General features: G+C 32.0%; 1 long non-coding RNA gene across 1 annotated transcript; it reads right to left on the bottom strand.

The window, feature by feature from the left end:
• Positions 1-1,025: 1,025 nt before the first annotated feature.
• LOC133649072 (uncharacterized) lies at positions 1,026-9,608 on the bottom strand. The gene is made up of 3 exons (XR_009825978.1): positions 9,348-9,608; positions 8,801-8,883; positions 1,026-1,732 (listed from the first exon to the last, which is right to left on the bottom strand). It is a non-coding gene; the product is annotated as an uncharacterized LOC133649072 (long non-coding RNA).
• Between the last annotated feature and the right edge of the window lie 505 nt (positions 9,609-10,113).

Below are 10,113 nucleotides of genomic sequence, written 5' to 3' on the forward strand. Positions count from 1 at the left end.
AGTGAGGGTTGGACTCCGCCAAGGCTGCCCTTTGTCACTGATTCTGTTCATAACTTTTATGGACAGAATTTCTAGGTGCAGTCAAGGTGTTGAGGGGATCTGGTTTGGTGGCTGCAGGATTAGGTCTCTGCTTTTTGCAGATGATGTGGTCCTGATGGCTTCATCTGGCCAGGATCTTCAGCTCTCACTGGATTGGTTCGCAGCTGAGTGTGAAGCGACTGGGATGAGAATCAGCACCTCCAAGTTTGAGTCCATGGTTCTCGCCCGGAAAAGGGTGGAGTGCCATCTCCGGGTTGAGGGGGAAGACCCTGCCCCAAGTGGAGGAGTTCAAGTACCTCGGAGTCTTGTTCACGAGTGAGGGAAGAGTGGATCGTGAGATCGACAGGCGGATCGGTGCGGCGTCTTCAGTAATGCGGACGCTGTATCGATCCAATGTGGTGAAGAAGGAGTTGCGCCGGAAGGCAAAGCTCTCAATTTACCGGTCGATCTACATTCCCATCCTCACCTATGGTCATGAGCTTTGGGTTATGACCGAAAGGACAAGATCACGGGTACAAGCGACCGAAATGAGTTTCCTCCGCCGGGTGGCGGGGCTCTCCCTTAGAGATAGGGTGAGAAGCTCTGCCATCCGGGGGGAGCTCAAAGTAAAGCCGCTGCTCCTCCACATCGAGAGGAGCCAGATGAGGTGGTTCGGGCATCTGGTCAGGATGCCACCCGAACGCCGCCCTAGGGAGGTGTTTAGGGCACGTCCGACCGGTAGGAGGCCACGAGGAAGACCCAGGACACGTTGGGAAGACTATGTCTCCCGGCTGGCCTGGGAACGCCTCGGGATCCCCAGGGAGGAGCTGGACGAAGTGGCTGGGGAGAGGGAAGTCTGGGCTTCCCTGCTTAGGCTGCTGCCCCCGCGACCCGACCTCGGATAAGCGGAAGAAGATAGATGGATGAATGGAAACGAATAGAATTGTCCTATCACTATTCTTCCTGTGCAAAAAGACAGCAGTGCAAGTAGCATTTTTTTTTACATGTTAATAATATAAATACGGTCTAATATACATTCAAGTACAGTCAAAATGGAATAGGAGAGGATTCAGTTTTTAGCCATGCAAAACAGCATTTTAAGTATGAATTATATAAGTAATGACTATTTTGTAGTTTAATATATGCATTGTACCCTCTGATTCAAGTATAGTCAAAATGGAATAGGATAGAGTTTATCCAGTCAGTATTTAGCCTTCAGGTGCAGAATAATATAAATAAGGTCTAATATACATTCAAGTACAGTCAAAAATAGAATAGGAGAGAATTCAGTTTTTAGCCTTGCAAAACAGCATTTTAAGTATACAGTATGAACCCTGGAGCATAGCACATATACACGTATTACGACACACAACTCAGTACTTGCAACGAGGGGGGGAAAGGGGCATGCATTCGGCCCGAAGCTGCTGTCAACAGGGGCACTGCTTTGTTGTCCATCATACCTTTGGACGGTGAAGCAACAAAGGTTTGGGATGCAGTGGTCGGGGCCCTTGTGAGTGTAGCGTCTATTTTCCGTGGCTGTATTTGGCTTGTGTGTGTAAGCCTGAAGAGTCGCCTTTGTTCCTCGACCTTGGTGCTCGCAGAGTGTTATAGCAATAACACAGCCAACAAAAGTCCGCAACCAACAGGTGTGTGTCCGTTAAAGACGGGGAAGGAATTTTGGGGGGCGGTCTTGAAGCACCGACCTTGCCACGTCCTTACAGCCAGGGAAAACAATCCAGATTAGAATGTTTGTGTTTGAGCGAGCAAAAACAAATTAAAACAATTTAATGTTATTGTCTATCTCTGTTCCTTAAATTCACCATACTTCTCTTTGCAGAGCAGACAGCTTTTCTAAGATGTTATCTAGTTTGTGATTTAGACAACAAAAGTCTAAGTGCCCACAGCTCTGCCCCAACATTGAATCATTTGTGGCAGCTTTGGGGTACCTTGAACGGCCTCCAGTATCTTCCAGGGCAATGCTTACTCCAATCAGCACTCCCTTTTTTATGTTAATTTGAACTATGCAAGCGAGTAATAACTTGTGATTAATTATGATTATTCATAATTTGAAAGTGTGATTAATCATGATTAATCCCAATTCAATAAAATATAATTTGTGTCCAAATATTGGACTTTTTTTTAACGTTAATTTGAACTATGCAAGCGAGTAATAACCTGTGATTAATTATGATGAATCATAATTCAAAAGTCTGATTAATCATGACTATTCCCAATTCAATAAAATTGTATTTGTGTCCAAATATTGGACTCTTTTTTTTGTGTGTGTGTTAATTTGAACTATGCAAGCGAGTAATGATTAATCATCATTTGAAAGTGTGATTAATCATGATTATTTCCAATTCAATAAAATGGTATTAGTGTCCAAATATTGGACTCTTTTTTTATGTTAATTTGAACTCTGCAAACGAGTAGTAACCTGTGATTAAATATGACTAATCATAATTTGAAATTGTGATTAATCATGATCAATCCCAATTCAATTTAAAAAAAAAAAAAATGTGTCCAAATATTGGACTCTTTTTTTTTTTATGTTAATTCGAACTATGCAAGCAAGCAGTAACCTGTGATTAATTATGATTAATCATAATTCGAAAGTGTGATTAGTCATGATTAATCCCAATTCAGTTGTACAATTGTATTTGTGTCCAAATATTGGACTCTTTTTTTAAATGTAATAACCTGGGATTAATTATGATTAATTATAATTCAAAAGTGTGATTAATCATGATTAATCCCAATTCAATAAAATTGTATTTGTGTCCGAATATTGGACTCTTTTTTTTCTTTAATGTTAATTTGAACTATGCTAACAAGTAATAACCTGGGATTAAATATGATTAATCATAATTGGAAAGGGTGATTAATCATGATTAATCCCAATTTAATAAAATTGAATCTTTTTGGGTTTTTGTCCAAATATTGGACTCTTTTTTATGTTAATTTGAACTCTGCAAACGAGTAGTAACCTGTGATTAATTATGATTATTCATAATTTGAAAGTGTGATTAATCATGATTAATCCCAATTCAATAAAATATAATTTGTGTCCAAATATTGGACTTTTTTTTAACGTTAATTTGAACTATGCAAGCGAGTAATAACCTGTGATTAATTATGATGAATCATAATTCAAAAGTCTGATTAATCATGACTATTCCCAATTCAATAAAATTGTATTTGTGTCCAAATATTGGACTCTTTTTTGTGTGTGTGTGTTAATTTGAACTATGCAAGCGAGTAATGATTAATCATCATTTGAAAGTGTGATTAATCATGATTATTTCCAGTTCAATAAAATGGTATTAGTGTCCAAATATTGGACTCTTTTTTTATGTTAATTTGAACTCTGCAAACGAGTAATAACCTGTGATTAAATATGACTAATCATAATTTGAAATTGTGATTAATCATGATCAATCCCAATTCAATTAAAAAAAAAAAAAAATGTGTCCAACTATTGGACTCTTTTTTTTTTATGTTAATTCGAACTATGCAAGCAAGCAGTAACCTGTGATTAATTATGATTAATCATAATTCGAAAGTGTGATTAGTCATGATTAATCCCAATTCAGTAAAATTGTATTTGTGTCCAAATATTGGACTCTTTTTTTAAATGTAATAACCTGGGATTAATTATGATTAATTATAATTCAAAAGTGTGATTAATCATGATTAATCCCAATTCAATAAAATGTTTTTTGTGTCCGAATATTGGACTCTTTTTTTTCTTTTATGTTAATTTGAACTATGCTAACAAGTAATAACCTGGGATTAAATATGATTAATCATAATTGGAAAGGGTGATTAATCATGATTAATCCCAATTTAATAAAATTGCATCTTTTTGGGTTTTTGTCCAAATATTGGACTCTTTTTTATGTTAATTTGAACTCTGCAAACGAGTAGTAACCTGTGATTAATTATGATTAATCATAATTCAAAAGTGGGATTAATTATGATAAATCCCAATTCAATAAAATTGTATTTGTGTCCAAATATTAGACTCTTTTTTTTTTTTTTTTTTGAACTATCCAAGCGAGTAATAACCTGTGATTAAATATGACTAATCATAATTTGAAATTGTGATTAATCATGATTAATCCCAATTCAATTAAAAAAAATAAAAAATGTGTCCAAATATTGGACTCTTTTTTTTTTTAGGTTAATTCGAACTATGCAAGCAAGCAGTAACCTGTGATTAATTATGATTAATCATAATTCGAAAGTGTGATTAGTCATGATTAATCCCAATTCAGTAAAATTGTATTTGTGTCCAAATATTGGACTCTTTTTTTAAAAGTAATAACCTGGGATTAATTATGATTAATCATAATTCAAAAGTGTGATTAATCATGATTAATCCCAATTCAATAAAATGTTATTTGTGTCCGAATATTGAACTCTTTTTTTTCTTTTATGTTAATTTGAACTATGCTAACAAGTAATAACCTGGGATTAAATATGATTAATCATAATTGGAAAGTGTGATTAATCATGATTAATACCAATTTAATAAAATTGCATCTTTTTGGGTTTTTGTCCAAATATTGGACTCTTTTTTTATGTTAATTTGAACTCTGCAAACGAGTAGTAACCTGTGATTAATTATGATTAATCATAATTCAAAAGTGGATTAATTATGATAAATCCCAATTCAATAAAATTGTATTTGTGTCCAAATATTAGACTCTTTTTTTTTTTTTTTTTGAACTATCCAAGCGAGTAATAACCTGTGATTAAATATGACTAATCATAATTTGAAATTGTGATTAATCATGATTAATCCCAATTCAATTAAAAAAAATAAAAAATGTGTCCAAATATTGGACTCTTTTTTTTTTTAGGTTAATTCGAACTATGCAAGCAAGCAGTAACCTGTGATTAATTATGATTAATCATAATTCGAAAGTGTGATTAGTCATGATTAATCCCAATTCAGTAAAATTGTATTTGTGTCCAAATATTGGACTCTTTTTTTAAAAGTAATAACCTGGGATTAATTATGATTAATCATAATTCAAAAGTGTGATTAATCATGATTAATCCCAATTCAATAAAATGTTATTTGTGTCCGAATATTGAACTCTTTTTTTTCTTTTATGTTAATTTGAACTATGCTAACAAGTAATAACCTGGGATTAAATATGATTAATCATAATTGGAAAGTGTGATTAATCATGATTAATACCAATTTAATAAAATTGCATCTTTTTGGGTTTTTGTCCAAATATTGGACTCTTTTTTTATGTTAATTTGAACTCTGCAAACGAGTAGTAACCTGTGATTAATTATGATTAATCATAATTCAAAAGTGGATTAATTATGATTCATCCCAATTCAATAAAATTGTATTTGTGTCCAAATATTAGACTCTTTTTTTAATTATTTTAATTTGAACTATCCAAGCGAGTAAAAACCTGTGATTAAATATGACTAATCATAATTTGAAATTGTGATTAATCATGATTAATCCCAATTCAATTTAAAAAAAAAAAAAATGTGTCCAAATATTGGACTCTTTTTTTTTTTTAGGTTAATTCGAACTATGCAAGCAAGCAGTAACCTGTGATTAATTATGATTAATCATAATTCGAAAGTGTGATTAGTCATGATTAATCCCAGTTCAGTAAAATTGTATTTGTGTCCAAATATTGGACTCTTTTTTTAAAAGTAATAACCTGGGATTAATTATGATTAATTATAATTCAAAAGTGTGATTAATCATGATTAATCCCAATTCAATAAAATTGTATTTGTGTCCGAATATTGGACTCTTTTTTTCTTTTATGTTAATTTGAACTATGCTAACAAGTAATAACCTGGGATTAAATATGATTAATCATAATTGGAAAGGGTGATTAATCATGATTAATCCCAATTTAATAAAATTGCATCTTTTTGGGTTTTTGTCCAAATTTTGGACTCTTTTTTTATGTTAATTTGAACTCTGCAAACGAGTAGTTACCTGTGATTAATTATGATTAATCATAATTCAAAAGTGGGATTAATTATGATTGATCCCAATTCAATTAAATTGTATTTGTGTCCTAATATTAGACCCTTTTTTTTTATTATTTGAACTATCCAAGAGAGTAATAACCTGTGATTAAATATGACTAATCATAATTTGAAATTGTGATTAATCATGATTAATCCCAATTCAATTAAAAAAAAAAAATGTGTCCAAATATTGGACTCTTTTTTTTTTTAATGTTAATTCGAACTACGCAAGCAAGCAGTAACCTGTGATTAATTATGATTAATCATAATTCGAAAGTGTGATTAGTCATGATTAATCCCAATTCAGTAAAATTGTATTTGTGTCCAAATATTGGACTCTTTTTTTAAAAGTAATAACCTGGGATTAATTATGATTAATCATCATTCAAAAGTGTGATTAATTATGATTAATCCCAATTCAATAAAATGTTATTTGTGTCCGAATATTGGACTCTTTTTTTTCTTTTATGTTAATTTGAACTATGCTAACAAGTAATAACCTGGGATTAAATATGATTAATCATAATTGGAAAGTGTGATTAATCATGATTAATCCCAATTTAATAAAATTGCATCTTTTTGGGTTTTTGTCCAAATATTGGACTCTTTTTTTATGTTGATTTGAACTCTGCAAATGAGTAGTAACCTGTGATTAATTATGATTAATCATAATTCAAAAGTGGGATTAATTATGATTCATCCCAATTCAATAAAATTGTATTTGTGTCCAAATATTAGACTCTTTTTTTTATTATTTTAATTTGAACTATCCAACCGAGTAATAACCTGTGATTAAATATGACTAATCATAATTTGAAATTGTGATTAATCATGATTAATCCCAATTCAATTTAAAAAAAAAAAATGTGTCCAAATATTGGACTCTTTTTTTTAATGTTAATTCGAACTATGCAAGCAAGCAGTAACCTGTGATTAATTATGATTAATCATAATTCGAAAGTGTGATTAGTCATGATTAATCCCAATTCAGTAAAATTGTATTTGTGTCCAAATATTGGACTCTTTTTTTAAAAGTAATAACCTGGGATTAATTATGATTAATCATAATTCAAAAGTGTGATTAATCATGATTAATCCCAATTCAATAAAATGTTATTTGTGTCCGAATGTTGGACTCTTATTTTTATGTTAATTTGAACTCTGCAAACGAGTAGTAACCTTTGATTAATTATGATTAATCATAATTCAAAAGTGGGATTAATTATGATTCATCCCAATTCAATAAAATTGTATTTGTGTCCAAATATTAGACTCTTTTTTTTATTATTTTAATTTGAACTATCCAAGCGAGTAATAACCTGTGATTAAATATGACTAATCATAATTTGAAATTGTGATTAATCATGATTAATCCCAATTCAATTTAAAAAAAAAAAATGTTTCCAAATATTGGACTCTTTTTTTTTTTAAGTTAATTCGAACTATGCAAGCAAGCAGTAACCTGTGATTAATTATGATTAATCATAATTCGAAAGTGTGATTAGTCATGATTAATCCCAATTCAGTAAAATTGTATTTGTGTCCAAATATTGGACTCTTTTTTTAAAAGTAATAACCTGGGATTAATTATGATTAATCATAATTCAAAAGTGTGATTAATCATGATTAATCCCAATTCAATAAAATTTTATTTGTGTCCGAATATTGGACTCTTTTTTTATGTTAATTTGAACTCTGCAAACGAGTAGTAACCTGTGATTAATTATGATTAATCATAATTCAAAAGTGGGATTAATTATGATTCATCCCAATTCAATAAAATTGTATTTGTGTCCAAATATTAGACTCTTTTTTTTATTATTTTAATTTGAACTATCCAAGCGAGTAATAACCTGTGATTAAATATGACTAATCATAATTTGAAATTGTGATTAATCATGATTAATCCCAATTCAATTTTTAAAAAAAAGTAATAACCTGGGATTAATTATGATTAATCATAATTCAAAAGTGTGATTAATCATGATTAATCCCAATTCAATAAAATTTTATTTGTGTCCGAATATTGGACTCTTTTTTTTCTTTTATGTTAATTTGAACTATGCTAACAAGTAATAAACTGGGATTAAATATGATTAATCATAATTGGAAAGTGTGATTAATCATGATTAATCCCAATTTAATAAAATTGCATCTTTTTGGGTTTTTGTCCAAATATTGGACTCTTTTTTTTTATGTTAATTTGAACTATGCAAGCGAGTAATAACCTGTGATTAATTATGATTAAACATAATCCGAAAATGTGATTCATCATGATTAATCCCAATTCAAAAATGTGATAAAAGTGATTTAAAAAAGTATCGTTTCCCAGCACTAATTTAAATACATTAAAAAAAACATTTTTTAATCATTTTATTGTAATAGTTTGGTTTTCTGTAGTGCATACAATTTGACTGCAATAAATTCACCTGCCACTGCACAATTATCACTGTGCCTGCTGTTTGTTTATCATACTGGCAACCCTTTTTTTAGAGCAAAGGGTCATTAATGAAATTATGCAAATTACATACTGTAATTTTCCACACAAGTAAAATAAAAGTTTTTTATTTAATTCATTCATTTCACTGAGAACTGCGAACTACAGAGACTACCCGAAGAGTGCAGATACATGTATATTATTGACAGCCTGATTATTATCTCGCTAATTGCGGCAGAGTAACTTTTAATGCGTTATCTTTTCAGCGCCAGACAATTTAGTTTTTAAATGTGTTTTTTCAACAAGCACAGCTGTCATACTCACAGTTCGTGAACATCTGAAGGACTGTTGTCGAGAGCGTTGTTCTGCATGAGGTGACTTCCACTTAATGTCTCCTCCAAAACAAACTGGAATAAAAAAGACAAAACAATGATGCTATCACTTTCATTATTTATTTGTTTTTAATCCGTACTGCAAATGTTGTTTTTATACTTTAACAATATTATTGTTGAACCTCCCAAGTGGAATTAACCCTTAGGCAGAGGATCCATGCCTTAGGTCAGGGGTCGGCAACCCAAAATGTTGAAAGAGCCATATTGGAGCAAAAATACAAAAACAAATCTGTCTGGAGCCGCAACAAATTAAAAGCCATATTACATACAGATAGTGTGTCATGAGATATACGTTGAATTGAGATGACTTAAAGGGAACTAAATGAGCTCAAATATAGCTACAAACGAGGCATAATGATGCAATATGTACATATAGCTAGCCTAAATAGCACGTTAGCATCGATTAGCTTGCAGTCATGCAGTGACCAAATATGTCTGATTAGCACTCCACACAAGTCAATAACATCAACAAAACTCACCTTTGTGCCTTCACACACGTTAAAAGGGTGGTGGACAAAATGAGACAGAAAAAGAAGTGGCATAAAACACGTCCTAGAAAGTCGGAGAAAGTTATACATGGACACAAACTAAGGTGAGTTCAAGGACCGCCAAAATTAGTAGGACAAAACGGCGCTCGCCAAATACTCGAATCAGTGAAGCATGTTTAATATAAACAGTGTGCTTTATAACAATTAGGGAGGTTTATGTCATGTTTGTCCTCCTACAGAAACCATATTAAAACAAAAAATGTATTTTTTTCCCCCTCATCTTTTTCCATTTTTCATACATTTTTGAAAAAGCTTCAGAGAGCCACTAGGGCGGCGCTAAAGAGCTGCATGCGGCTCTAGAGCCGCGGGTTGCCGACCCCTGCCTTAGGTGTTCGGGGAAAAAAGTCCACTTTACTACTGGGAGATGTTCTAAACTGAATTTGTGAAGTGCAAATGGGATTATTTTTAACATCAACCCGCTGGTTAACTTTAAAACGCCTTGATTATGTTTAATGATTCTCATGCCCAGTTGAGCAGCGCTCGCATTAAGCGCATTTTCAGGGCCTGCCATTAAGTCTAGTTATGCCTTGTTAGTCACGTAATGTACAGGGGAGGCGATAATTGGATACGTTCCACCGTGACAAAACCTGCATGAACCATGGAATCAATGACGCCGCCGTGTAGTTTGTTGGACACAGATCATGACACAAATGATAGGAGATTTTGCTTTCTTGTTGGCATTGTTTTTATATCATTA

The sequence above is a fragment of the Entelurus aequoreus genome, linkage group LG01 (genome assembly GCF_033978785.1).
Source record: "Entelurus aequoreus isolate RoL-2023_Sb linkage group LG01, RoL_Eaeq_v1.1, whole genome shotgun sequence".
Lineage (NCBI taxonomy): Eukaryota > Metazoa > Chordata > Actinopteri > Syngnathiformes > Syngnathidae > Entelurus > Entelurus aequoreus.